The sequence below is a fragment of the Bradysia coprophila genome (assembly GCF_014529535.1).
Source record: "Bradysia coprophila strain Holo2 chromosome IV unlocalized genomic scaffold, BU_Bcop_v1 contig_5, whole genome shotgun sequence".
Taxonomy (NCBI): Eukaryota; Metazoa; Arthropoda; class Insecta; order Diptera; family Sciaridae; genus Bradysia; species Bradysia coprophila.
Window position 1 is genome coordinate 1043408 of NW_023503374.1, and position 13578 is coordinate 1056985.

The window sequence follows — 13578 nt, forward strand, 5'->3', positions numbered from 1 at the left end:
TGTAAACAATTATAAGGAGCTACTTGTTGGATTTTAAGCGTTTTCTAAGCTAATTTACAACATTAAATACATTAAAATTTGAAAATGTAACGAGACGTAGCTACTGGCTCTAGAATTTGTCAACAGTACGTAAATTAGCTTAGAAAACGCTTAAAATTGAAGGTTTCGCATTGTCAGAACCTGGGAATACATTATAAGCTAAAAAATTATTGATTTGAGGTAATTCGACTTTCGCCACCAATATTCCATGTACCAAAAACACAACTTTTTGTCAGGTTAATTTACATTTTTGCACATTTTCATCAAATTTTGTGGCGAGATTAAAGTCTCAAAATTACCATCGGGGAACTTTGACAATCAGTCATGAACTCAAAAAATATTTTTTTAGACTTGATCTTTTTATAAAATAATCTGTGAAGCCTGGAGATTAGATTAACATGTTGACTCAACTTTTTATGTGGACCGAAAACGACGAAATTTTCAAAAATCGATCTGGCGGCAGCACAAAATAAAGTTTGAAAATTTTTTTTCTTCCAAAAAATGATCAGATGGACCAGCTGAGTGGATTTCCAGCTGAGCCTTAAAATAACTAACACATTTTGTAAAAACCGCTACACCCTATTGTGAATGGCACAGCGCGAAATTCCTCAACACCGATTGATCTGGTGGTAGCTGACTCACTGACTCACCCACTTATGCCAAAATCCATTTTCGTCTTCCATCACAGCATTTACAGTTATGAAAATGTTACAAGACAACTACTTCATGAAGGTTTATCCACTTCAAATGCGTATCATTTTTATGACTTGAAACCATTATTTCTACCTAATTTTAAATTTTGTGTAAAAAAATTTCGCGGAGCAAATTATTTTTACGTCTTCTTCAAATCGAAGCCTACTTGAATATTACTTATAATGGGTCAAGTCCAAGGTTATTCGAAATGTCAAAAATCATCCACAGAAAACCCTAACCTGAAAATATGTGCAGCGAAAATCAAGGTTCTGAAAGAACAGGTTAAGACACATATGAGTTGATCACGAAGGCGGTGATACACAAATTTTGACAAATAGATGCTATTTATTGAACATACTCATTACAGATTGTTTGTAATGTAAACCTGATAAAAACTTTTTTTTTTCTTCAAGTTGACATTTCAAACAATCTGTAATGAGTATGTTCAATAAATAACATCTATTTGTCAAAATTTGTGTGTCAGCCGCCCTCGTGGGTGTCTTAACCTGTTCTTTCAGAACCTTGGCGAAAATGAGCAGGCACTTTGCTCAAGTTTGAAAATAGAAATAAATGTTTCAATGTTTGTAAAATACTGAGCTTAAACACTTATGCCATACATTATAATTTCAAGTTTTATACATTGGAAATCTATTAAATTTTTAGCCCCGTACGAAGTACAAGGGGCTAATAGGATTACGATACCGTGTGTAATTGATGGAATTCGAAGCAGACGGTAAGGGCAAAGTGTTTGCCTATGTTCATAGATAACGAATCCGCAATAAAAATTTTGTCCGTCCGTCTGTCACGTCGATATCTTGAGTAAATCAAATCCGATTTCAAAAAAAAAAATTCCCTGAAAGATAGTCGAAATAGTGAGGCTAAGTTCGAAGATGGGCGATTTTGGGTCGACCCCTCCCGAGCTGGGGCCCCATAAGTGATTTAACGTTTTCCGAAGATATCTGCGGCCATTCAAAGGCTACACATGTAAGTGATACGTCAAATAAAAGGTATTTACAATACCGATCGACAAAAAAAAGTTTATGGAAATCGAATGATCGACTCGTTAGTTAGACCGCTTGGTGTGAACTAGATACAGCGCGGCAAGCCGTTTTTGCTTGTAGGTTGGCCAAATTTGAACAGATTTAGATGGATTTTGCTTTATTAGATAGGTATTGACCGTACCAATCAGGGGAAAAAAAGTTCATGGAATTCGGTTTACCGGAGCGTGAGCTAGGTCTCTTGGAGTGAGCTTATATGTGGCTACTCGGCCGTACAGTGAACGTGGTGTTTTTTTGTTAATATCTCGAGTAACCTTTGACCGAATTTCATGCATTTTTTTTTGTTTGAAAGGTATTATCGAATGTAAAGCAGCCGTACTACTTTCCACCTCCTGACAAAATGGCCGTCGGCCGCCATTTTGGATTTTTGTAAAAACAATAGAAATCGGAGAAAATGATACTTACAAAGTCACTGATCAGTGGGAAGTGATTGGTTATGTGTGTGGGGTGTTTCAAGCATCCCAAATATGGATATCTATTTATAAATATATACAGCTATATTGAGCTATATAACGGTGTAGATAGTTCTTTTGAGCTATATATTAGCATATTTATTCGTAAATTGTTTATTTATAGGTAAATATAGGTTAATATAAATTTTTTTAACAATTCTGTCCATCTGTCCGTCTGTCTGTCACGTCGATATCTTGAGTAAATCAAATCCGATTTCAATTTCTTTCCTGAAAGATAGTCAAAATAGTGAGGCTAAGTTCGAAGATGGGCCACGATGGGTTCGTGAGTTAGGGCCACCTAAGTGATTTAAGGTCTTTTGGTGATATTTATGGCAAAATAAACGATAAATGTAAATGACACGGCAAATGATAGGTATTGTCAATACCAATCCAGGAAAAAAAAAGTTTTTTTAAATCGGGTGAGTGGACCGTGAGTTAGGGCCTTAGAAGTGAAAAGCTACTAGGACCCTATGTGTATTTTACATAGAACTCAAGTAAATTTAATCCGTTTTTCGTAATTTTTGTTTCATTTGGAAGGTAATCGAACGCCGAATAGAAAGTTGTTGAAAAAAAAATTGGATTTGGGTCCTCGGACTAAGGCCGCTACTAGTGCCCTATGCGTATTTTACATACAACTCGAGTAAATTTCATCCGTTTTTCGTAATTTTTGTTTCATTTGAAAGATAATCGAACACCGAATAGAATGTTGTTGAAAAAAAAATTAAATTTGGGTCCTTGGACTAAGGCCGCTACTAGGGCCCTCGGCCCTATGTGTATTTTACATATAACTCGAGCAAATTTCATTCGTTTTTCGTAATTTTTGTTTCATTTGGAAGGTAATCAAAGGCCGAATAGAATGTTGTTGAAAAAAAAATTAAATTTGGGTCCTCGGACTAAGGCCGCTACTAGTGCCCTATGTGTATTTTACATATAACTCGAGCAAATTTCATCCGTTTTTCGTATTTTTTGTTTACTAGGCCCTATGTGTATTTATACTCAATAAATTAAAATTTTAGGGATATTTGAAATTTTTGTTTTATTTGAAAGGAACGTCGTACGGGGCTTCGTAATTGCGCTATGCGCAATTTCTAAGATGTACACATTACATAATAATTTTACTTTAACTACTTTAACCGGCGCATAGGCTTACGGTCAAAGTAGGGTGACAGACGCACTAGGCTCACGTACGCAATAGATATACGGGTTTGTACGGGGCTCAGTCGCAGCAAACGCTCCGACTGTTCTGATGGCTCGTTTAGTTTGGGTTACAGTTGAAAGGAACGTCGTACGGGACTTCGTAATTGCGCTTTGCGTAATTTTTAAGACGTACACATTTCATAAGAATTTTACTTTAACGACGTTTACGGTCGCAGTAGGCTTAGGGTAAGAGTAGGGCGACCGACGAACTAGGGTCACGTACGCAATAGATGTACGGGTTCGTACGGGGCTCAGTCGCAGCGAACGCTCCGACTGTTCAGACGGCTCGTTTGTTTTTGTTGATCTGGACAAAACACAAAATTAAACAGCAGCTCAAAAACAACAATTTTTTTCACAGAGTTGTGGTTAGGGTTCTCTCTCTATGGATGACGGTGTAGCTGTCAGTGCTCGGGTTTACAGTTACTCGGACTTGATCTATTTGCAACTTATAAGTTGACTCTCTATTACATTCCATTTTTGAAAAGTGTTTGTGAGCGGATATCAAAACCTTATTTTTACCCGCCCTCGGAAATCTAATCAGCCTTCAGTACGGTTCAGAATTTGAATTTTGGATAAATCTTTTAGTTTCGGTTTTACTCGCAGTTCAACAAATAAATCAACAGAGAAATTATTGGGACCATTTGAAGGCTGCATTTTTAGCCCCGTACGAAGTACAAAGGGGCTTATAGGATTACGATGCCGTGTATAATTGATGGAATTCGAAGCAGACGGTAAGGGCAAAGTGTTTGCCTATGTTCATAGATGACGAATCTGCAATAAAAATTTTGTCTGTCCGTCTATCCGTCTGTCCGTCACGTCGATATCTTGAGTAAATCAAATCCGATTTCAAAAAAAAACGAGTCATCAGAACAGTCGGAGCGTTTGCTGCGACTGAGCCCCGTACAAACCCGTATATCTATTGCGTACGTGACCCTAGTGCGTCTGTCACCCTACTTTGACCGTAAGCCTATTGCGCCGGTTAAAGTAGTTAAAGTAAAATTATTATGTAATGTGTACATCTTAGAAATTGCGCATAGCGCAATTACGAAGCCCCGTACGTCGTTCCTTTCAAATGAAACAAAAATTTCAAATCGCCCTAAAATTTTATTTATTCCTCAGTCCGAGGATCCAAATTAAATTTTTTTTTCAACTACATTCTATTCGGCCTTTGATTACCTTCCAAATGAAACAAAAATTACGAAAAACGGATGAAATTTGCTCGAGTTATATGTAAAATACACATAGAGCCCTAGTAACGGCCTCAGTCCGAGGATCCAAATTAATTTTTTTTTTCAACTACATTCTATTCGGCCTTTGATTACCTTCCAAATGAAACAAAAATTACGAAAAACGGATGAAATTTGCTCGAGTTATATGTAAAATACACATAGGGCCCTAGTAACGGCCTTAGTCCAAGGACCCAAATTTAATTTTTTTTCAACAACATTCTATTCGGCATTCGATTATCTTTCAAATGAAACAAAAATTACGAAAAACGGATGAAATTTACTCGAGTTGTATGTAAAATACGCATAGGGCCCTAGTAGCGGCCTTAGTCCGAGGACCCAAATTTAATTTTTTTTCAACAACATTCTATTCGGTGTTCGATTATCTTTCAAATGAAACAAAAATTACGAAAAACGGATGAAATTTACTCGAGTTATATGTGAAATACACATAGGGCCCTAGTAGCGGCCTTAGGCCAAGGACCCAAATTTAATTTTTTTCAACAACATTCTATTCGGCATTCGATTACCTTCCAAATCAAACAAAAATTACGAAAAACGAATGAAATTTACTCGAGTTCTATGTAAAATACACATAGGGCCCTAGTAGCATTTCACTTCTAAGGCCCTAACTCACGGTCCACTCACCCGATTTTAAAAAACTTTTTTTTCCTGGATTGGTATTGACAATACCTATCATTTGCCGTGTCATTACATTTCCATCGTTTATTTTGCCATAAATATCACCAAAAGACCTTAAATCACTTAGGTGGCCCTAACTCACGAAGGGCCGACCCGAATATGCCCATCTTCGAACTTAGCCTCACTATTTCGACTATCTTTCAGGGAAAAAAAAAATTTTTGAAATCGGATTTGATTTACTCAAGATATCGACGTGACAGACGGACAGACGGACAGACGGACAGACAAAATTTTTATTGCAGATTCGTCATCTATGAACATAGGCAAACACTTTGCCCTTACCGTCTGCTTCGAATTCCATCAATTACACACGGCATCGTAATCCTATAAGCCCCTTTGTACTTTGTGTGTGGGGTGTTTCAAGCATCCCAAATATGGATATCTATTTATAAATATATACAGCTATATTGAGCTATATAACGGTGTAGATAGTTCTTTTGAGCTATATATTAGCATATTTATTCGTAAATTGTTTATTTATAGGTAAATATAGGTTAATATAAATTTTTTTAACAATTCTGTCCATCTGTCCGTCTGTCTGTCACGTCGATATCTTGAGTAAATCAAATCCGATTTCAATTTCTTTCCTGAAAGATAGTCAAAATAGTGAGGCTAAGTTCGAAGATGGGCCACGATGGGTTCGTGAGTTAGGGCCACCTAAGTGATTTAAGGTCTTTTGGTGATATTTATGGCAAAATAAACGATAAATGTAAATGACACGGCAAATGATAGGTATTGTCAATACCAATCCAGGAAAAAAAAAGTTTTTTTAAATCGGGTGAGTGGACCGTGAGTTAGGGCCTTAGAAGTGAAAAGCTACTAGGACCCTATGTGTATTTTACATAGAACTCAAGTAAATTTAATCCGTTTTTCGTAATTTTTGTTTCATTTGGAAGGTAATCGAACGCCGAATAGAAAGTTGTTGAAAAAAAAATTGGATTTGGGTCCTCGGACTAAGGCCGCTACTAGTGCCCTATGCGTATTTTACATACAACTCGAGTAAATTTCATCCGTTTTTCGTAATTTTTGTTTCATTTGAAAGATAATCGAACACCGAATAGAATGTTGTTGAAAAAAAAATTAAATTTGGGTCCTTGGACTAAGGCCGCTACTAGGGCCCTCGGCCCTATGTGTATTTTACATATAACTCGAGCAAATTTCATTCGTTTTTCGTAATTTTTGTTTCATTTGGAAGGTAATCAAAGGCCGAATAGAATGTTGTTGAAAAAAAAATTAAATTTGGGTCCTCGGACTAAGGCCGCTACTAGTGCCCTATGTGTATTTTACATATAACTCGAGCAAATTTCATCCGTTTTTCGTATTTTTTGTTTACTAGGCCCTATGTGTATTTATACTCAATAAATTAAAATTTTAGGGATATTTGAAATTTTTGTTTTATTTGAAAGGAACGTCGTACGGGGCTTCGTAATTGCGCTATGCGCAATTTCTAAGATGTACACATTACATAATAATTTTACTTTAACTACTTTAACCGGCGCATAGGCTTACGGTCAAAGTAGGGTGACAGACGCACTAGGCTCACGTACGCAATAGATATACGGGTTTGTACGGGGCTCAGTCGCAGCAAACGCTCCGACTGTTCTGATGGCTCGTTTAGTTTGGGTTACAGTTGAAAGGAACGTCGTACGGGACTTCGTAATTGCGCTTTGCGTAATTTTTAAGACGTACACATTTCATAAGAATTTTACTTTAACGACGTTTACGGTCGCAGTAGGCTTAGGGTAAGAGTAGGGCGACCGACGAACTAGGGTCACGTACGCAATAGATGTACGGGTTCGTACGGGGCTCAGTCGCAGCGAACGCTCCGACTGTTCAGACGGCTCGTTTGTTTTTGTTGATCTGGACAAAACACAAAATTAAACAGCAGCTCAAAAACAACAATTTTTTTCACAGAGTTGTGGTTAGGGTTCTCTCTCTATGGATGACGGTGTAGCTGTCAGTGCTCGGGTTTACAGTTACTCGGACTTGATCTATTTGCAACTTATAAGTTGACTCTCTATTACATTCCATTTTTGAAAAGTGTTTGTGAGCGGATATCAAAACCTTATTTTTACCCGCCCTCGGAAATCTAATCAGCCTTCAGTACGGTTCAGAATTTGAATTTTGGATAAATCTTTTAGTTTCGGTTTTACTCGCAGTTCAACAAATAAATCAACAGAGAAATTATTGGGACCATTTGAAGGCTGCATTTTTAGCCCCGTACGAAGTACAAAGGGGCTTATAGGATTACGATGCCGTGTATAATTGATGGAATTCGAAGCAGACGGTAAGGGCAAAGTGTTTGCCTATGTTCATAGATGACGAATCTGCAATAAAAATTTTGTCTGTCCGTCTATCCGTCTGTCCGTCACGTCGATATCTTGAGTAAATCAAATCCGATTTCAAAAAAAAACGAGTCATCAGAACAGTCGGAGCGTTTGCTGCGACTGAGCCCCGTACAAACCCGTATATCTATTGCGTACGTGACCCTAGTGCGTCTGTCACCCTACTTTGACCGTAAGCCTATTGCGCCGGTTAAAGTAGTTAAAGTAAAATTATTATGTAATGTGTACATCTTAGAAATTGCGCATAGCGCAATTACGAAGCCCCGTACGTCGTTCCTTTCAAATGAAACAAAAATTTCAAATCGCCCTAAAATTTTATTTATTCCTCAGTCCGAGGATCCAAATTAAATTTTTTTTTCAACTACATTCTATTCGGCCTTTGATTACCTTCCAAATGAAACAAAAATTACGAAAAACGGATGAAATTTGCTCGAGTTATATGTAAAATACACATAGAGCCCTAGTAACGGCCTCAGTCCGAGGATCCAAATTAATTTTTTTTTTCAACTACATTCTATTCGGCCTTTGATTACCTTCCAAATGAAACAAAAATTACGAAAAACGGATGAAATTTGCTCGAGTTATATGTAAAATACACATAGGGCCCTAGTAACGGCCTTAGTCCAAGGACCCAAATTTAATTTTTTTTCAACAACATTCTATTCGGCATTCGATTATCTTTCAAATGAAACAAAAATTACGAAAAACGGATGAAATTTACTCGAGTTGTATGTAAAATACGCATAGGGCCCTAGTAGCGGCCTTAGTCCGAGGACCCAAATTTAATTTTTTTTCAACAACATTCTATTCGGTGTTCGATTATCTTTCAAATGAAACAAAAATTACGAAAAACGGATGAAATTTACTCGAGTTATATGTGAAATACACATAGGGCCCTAGTAGCGGCCTTAGGCCAAGGACCCAAATTTAATTTTTTTCAACAACATTCTATTCGGCATTCGATTACCTTCCAAATCAAACAAAAATTACGAAAAACGAATGAAATTTACTCGAGTTCTATGTAAAATACACATAGGGCCCTAGTAGCATTTCACTTCTAAGGCCCTAACTCACGGTCCACTCACCCGATTTTAAAAAACTTTTTTTTCCTGGATTGGTATTGACAATACCTATCATTTGCCGTGTCATTACATTTCCATCGTTTATTTTGCCATAAATATCACCAAAAGACCTTAAATCACTTAGGTGGCCCTAACTCACGAAGGGCCGACCCGAATATGCCCATCTTCGAACTTAGCCTCACTATTTCGACTATCTTTCAGGGAAAAAAAAAATTTTTGAAATCGGATTTGATTTACTCAAGATATCGACGTGACAGACGGACAGACGGACAGACGGACAGACGGACAGACGGACAGACAAAATTTTTATTGCAGATTCGTCATCTATGAACATAGGCAAACACTTTGCCCTTACCGTCTGCTTCGAATTCCATCAATTACACACGGCATCGTAATCCTATAAGCCCCTTTGTACTTCGTACGGGGCTAAAAATCCCTGAAAGATAGTCGAAATACTATGTGTAACATACAAAAAGTCCCATGATCGTAGTTAATTTATTTAACACAGATACCAAATGTCATGTGGAATGTATGGAACGCAAGTACATGGTGTAACAGCACTGCACATTGACGTTTGATTTTTTTTTATCAGAGAGATGATAATATGACGGCTGGTCGTCTCTCTGGTTTTTGTTTGATTCATTGGTATTGTCCAGTACATTTAGATTCAACATTTTCTTTTGCTTTTCTGTGTAATAAGAAACAAAATGTCTTCGAGTCTAACTATAATCATCCATGTTGCGCTAGTAAATTTTAACTGCTTTTGCTTTCTTTGTTTTACAATATTGAAAGTGAAATGGCTGCACAACAAAAATTTCCTAGCATCAACGGCCGACTATCTCAGGTCGAAAAATACAAAAATACCTGGAGCCTCATTTAACTACGGATGATATCGAAGGAATTTGGAAGAGATTCGGGTCATATCTTTCCACCCTTTTCCGGATATTATGAATGCGGTAGAAAAGTATTGTAGTGCCGATGCATATTCATACTGTGTATGACACTGTTACTACTACTGCTTCTTTCGTACATTGGAGAGTATGTAAAATCGCTACAAGAAGTTCAGAGCCTAAACAACAGTTTCAGTTCACATCAATTTTCAAATTGGAAATGATCGACCTGAAGAATAAAGATGCAATTTTAAGGTCTACTTTCCCCAAACTGCAAACATTTATTTTTCCAGATTTTTACTGTGACGAAAGTATGCTGATTTTTCTTGGAAAATTAAATTCTCTACCTAGGTATCGAACTTGAATTCAGCGACAATGTCAGTCGTTAACAGTTTAAAATACCTTACGATGCTAGCTGCAAGATAATTTGTTAATCCAGTGGGGTATCCCTCGCCTACGCCATTATGTAATAAATCTCTCCTCCAACTAGTCGGGAAACAGCAACTTCTTTTTAATTTATTTTGATTCGTTAACTCATTTTAAGATAAAAATTGTTCGATGACATTTAAAAAAAACGCAATTTTTTATTTTTTAAATTGAAATCAAAACTCATAACATTATCTTCTTTTAAAAAAAAAAGCAAAAAGCAATGTCGACTTTTTCTTCTTACGGCTTTGGCTTCTCTCTATATTTATGACATTTCCCTTTGTATTTGCTTAAATGTATTTGTGTTAGCAGCTCACTGCCTTCTGACTGCCTCTTTGCCAGCATTTACGAAAATGTCGTTTCGCATAGCTCGATCGTTAAAAATTAATTTATAAAAAAATCTGCTCAATTTAAATTGTTTCTAACAACGCAAATATTTCTTATTTTGGTTATAGAATCAAAATTAATTATAAAAAAATCATCTGTTTCCTGACTTCTGGCTCCAAAATGCTCCGTACATGTGGTCAAGAAACACAGAGTTACGCATGTCGAACATCAACAAATTTGGACGTTTGAAAAATATCAGAAAATGTGAGCGTGGCAAATGGCTTGACTACTACACTTCCTAGGCTTATCTCAAATCTTAATAAAATTCTAAGCTTTAACCGTGTCTCAACGCTTTCCTGTTCTTCGTTTTCCTGTCAGAAGGATGTGCTATATGACAATAAGTACAGACACATCTTCGTAGTATCGTAAGTAATTTGACGGTCATCACGAGTGTAATCGAAAATCATTGAAATAGGAACAAACTGAAACCTGAATTGACCTGAACCTGATCTGACAGATTTTGAGCTGACCTGATTTTTGTTGAACCTGAAAATATAAAACACTGACCGGATATCACTTCTACCTGACCTGAATTGACCTGTTTCGCAAATTATTTTAAAAATATATTGAGAAATAAGTTACATATGAGCATGAAACCACGTAACGAAAAACACGATTTTAGAACTCCGCGGCAACGGAAACAATCAAAAAATATGCAAATGAACCAGGTCAATCCGGGTTATTTCAAGTTAAATCTGAAACAGATCAGGTCAGATCAGGTTAAATTGGAAATATATCAGGTCAGGTCGGGTCAAATGAAAATCATTTCAGATCAGGTTTTGATTTTCAGGTTCAGATCCACTGACAGAAAACAGAATGGTTGCCTCTCATTTTTAAGTACAATCAGGGACCTGGAAATATTTTCCTATTTGATTTTTTACATAAACTACACAGTTTCATCGAACTCTTTCCTATGTTTTCTAATACTTTGTCTAAATCTTTTGCCGATCCCAATATGCATCCCAATTTGCTGTAGAGATCTTCGCATCATCGATAAAATACAACAGTCCACTGAATTTTTATCTTTTGTATTCATGTTTAGATTTCCAATGAATTTAGTATCTGGTATCTGTGTATTTGGTATCTGTGTTAAATAAATTAACTACGATCATGGGACTTTTTGTATGTTACACATAGTAGTGAGGCTAAGTTCGAAGATGGGCATATTCGGGTCGGCCCTTCGTGAGTTAGGGCCACCTAAGTGATTTAAGGTCTTTAGGTGATATTTATGGCAAAATAAACGATGTAAATGTAAATGACACGGCAAATGATAGGTATTGTCAATACCAATCCAGGAAAAAAAAGTTTTTTAAAATCGGGTGAGTGGACCGTGAGTTAGGGCCTTAGTAGTGAAATGCTACTTGGGCCCTATGTGTATGTTACTGTTACATAGAACTCGAGTAAATTTCATCCGTTTTTCGTAATTTTTGTTTCATTTGGAAGGTAATCAAAGGCCGAATAGAATGTTGTTGAAAAAAAAATTAAATTTGGGTCCTTGGCCTAAGGCCGCTACTAGGGCCCTTGGCCTAAGGCCGCTACTAGGGCCCTATGTGTATTTTACATATAACTCGAGCAAATTTCATCCGTTTTTCGTAATTTTTGTTTCATTTGGAAGGTAATCAAAGGCCGAATAGAATTTAGTTGAAAAAAATTTTAGACCCGTACGAAGTACTGGGGTCTTATGCGTTTACGCATACATCCGTAATACGTCGAATTGGACTCCCTGAGTAAGGGGAAACCTATTGTGGTTGTCTAGAGATGCCAAATCAGTTAAAAAAATGGCCGTCTGTCCGTCTGTCCGTCTGCACGATAACTTGAGTAAAACGCATTCGATTTTGAAAATTCTTTTTTTTTCCCGTTTGGTAATGTCAAAAGACAGGCTAAGTTCGAAGATGAGTGATTTTGGATCGACCCTTCCCGAGCTGTGGCCCAATAAGTGCTTCACGGTTTTTCGAAGATATCTCCGGACATTCAAACGTTACACTTGTAACTGATACGTCAAATAAAAGGTTTTTACAATACCGATCGACAAAAAAAAGTTTATGGAAATCGGATGACCGACTCGTGAGTTAGACCCCTTGGTGTGAAACAGGCACAGGGCGGCAAGCAGTTTTTGCTTGTAGGTCGGCCACATTTCAACATATTTCGTCTGTTTTAGCTTTATTAGATAGGTATTGACCGTACCAATCAGGGAAAAAAAAGTTTTTGAAATTATGTTCTCCGGAGCGTGAGCTAGGTCTCTTGGAGTGAGCTCTTATCTGGCTACTCGGCCGTACAGTGAACATGGAGTATTTTGTCAATATCTCGAGTAAATTTTGACCGAATTGCATGAATTTTTTTTTTGTTTGAAAGGTATTAACGAATGTAAAGCGTCGGTAAAATTTCCGGTCTCCTAACAAAATATGAACATAGGCAAACACTTTGCTCCTACCGCCTGCTTCGAATTCCATCAATTACACACGGCACCGTAATCCTATAAGCCCCTTCGTACTTCGTACGGGGCTAAAGATCTCGAATTCATTTTATAATATATATGTACTTTTAGACGAAAACTCATCTAAGATTCGTTGTATGTTTCGTTCATTCACTCATTTGTTTGATTTTTTGATTGCACCAGCCAGTGTGTATACTCTACATGTAGGTCTTTCCAAGGCCGACAATCGTATAACATCACAACAATTTAAAATAATTTTTTTTTGAGTTATTGTCGAAAAACTGTTTTCGGTACCCACTGACATGTGCTCACTTTTGAACACTTTTCACAGAAAGTAAAAATTTTTTCAAAAAAGTGAAAGATATGTATTTTCTAGAATTGAAAGACGAATCCAACGAGCTATCAATAATTACATTCGGGGACCGCTTGTTCCCCAATCGCCTGAAGTCTTGGCGATATCACTCTTAAGACACGCACGAGGACGGATGTGGCACGGTTAAGCACACTCATCACTGTGAAAAGTCAACTTGAAGAATTTTCTTTTAAGTTCAAATTGTCAACTCCAGTTATGTCTCCACTTCTTCTTTCAAGATGAATCGGACGATTGGCGAAGGTGACGACGGTGAAGTTAAATAAATGGAAACACA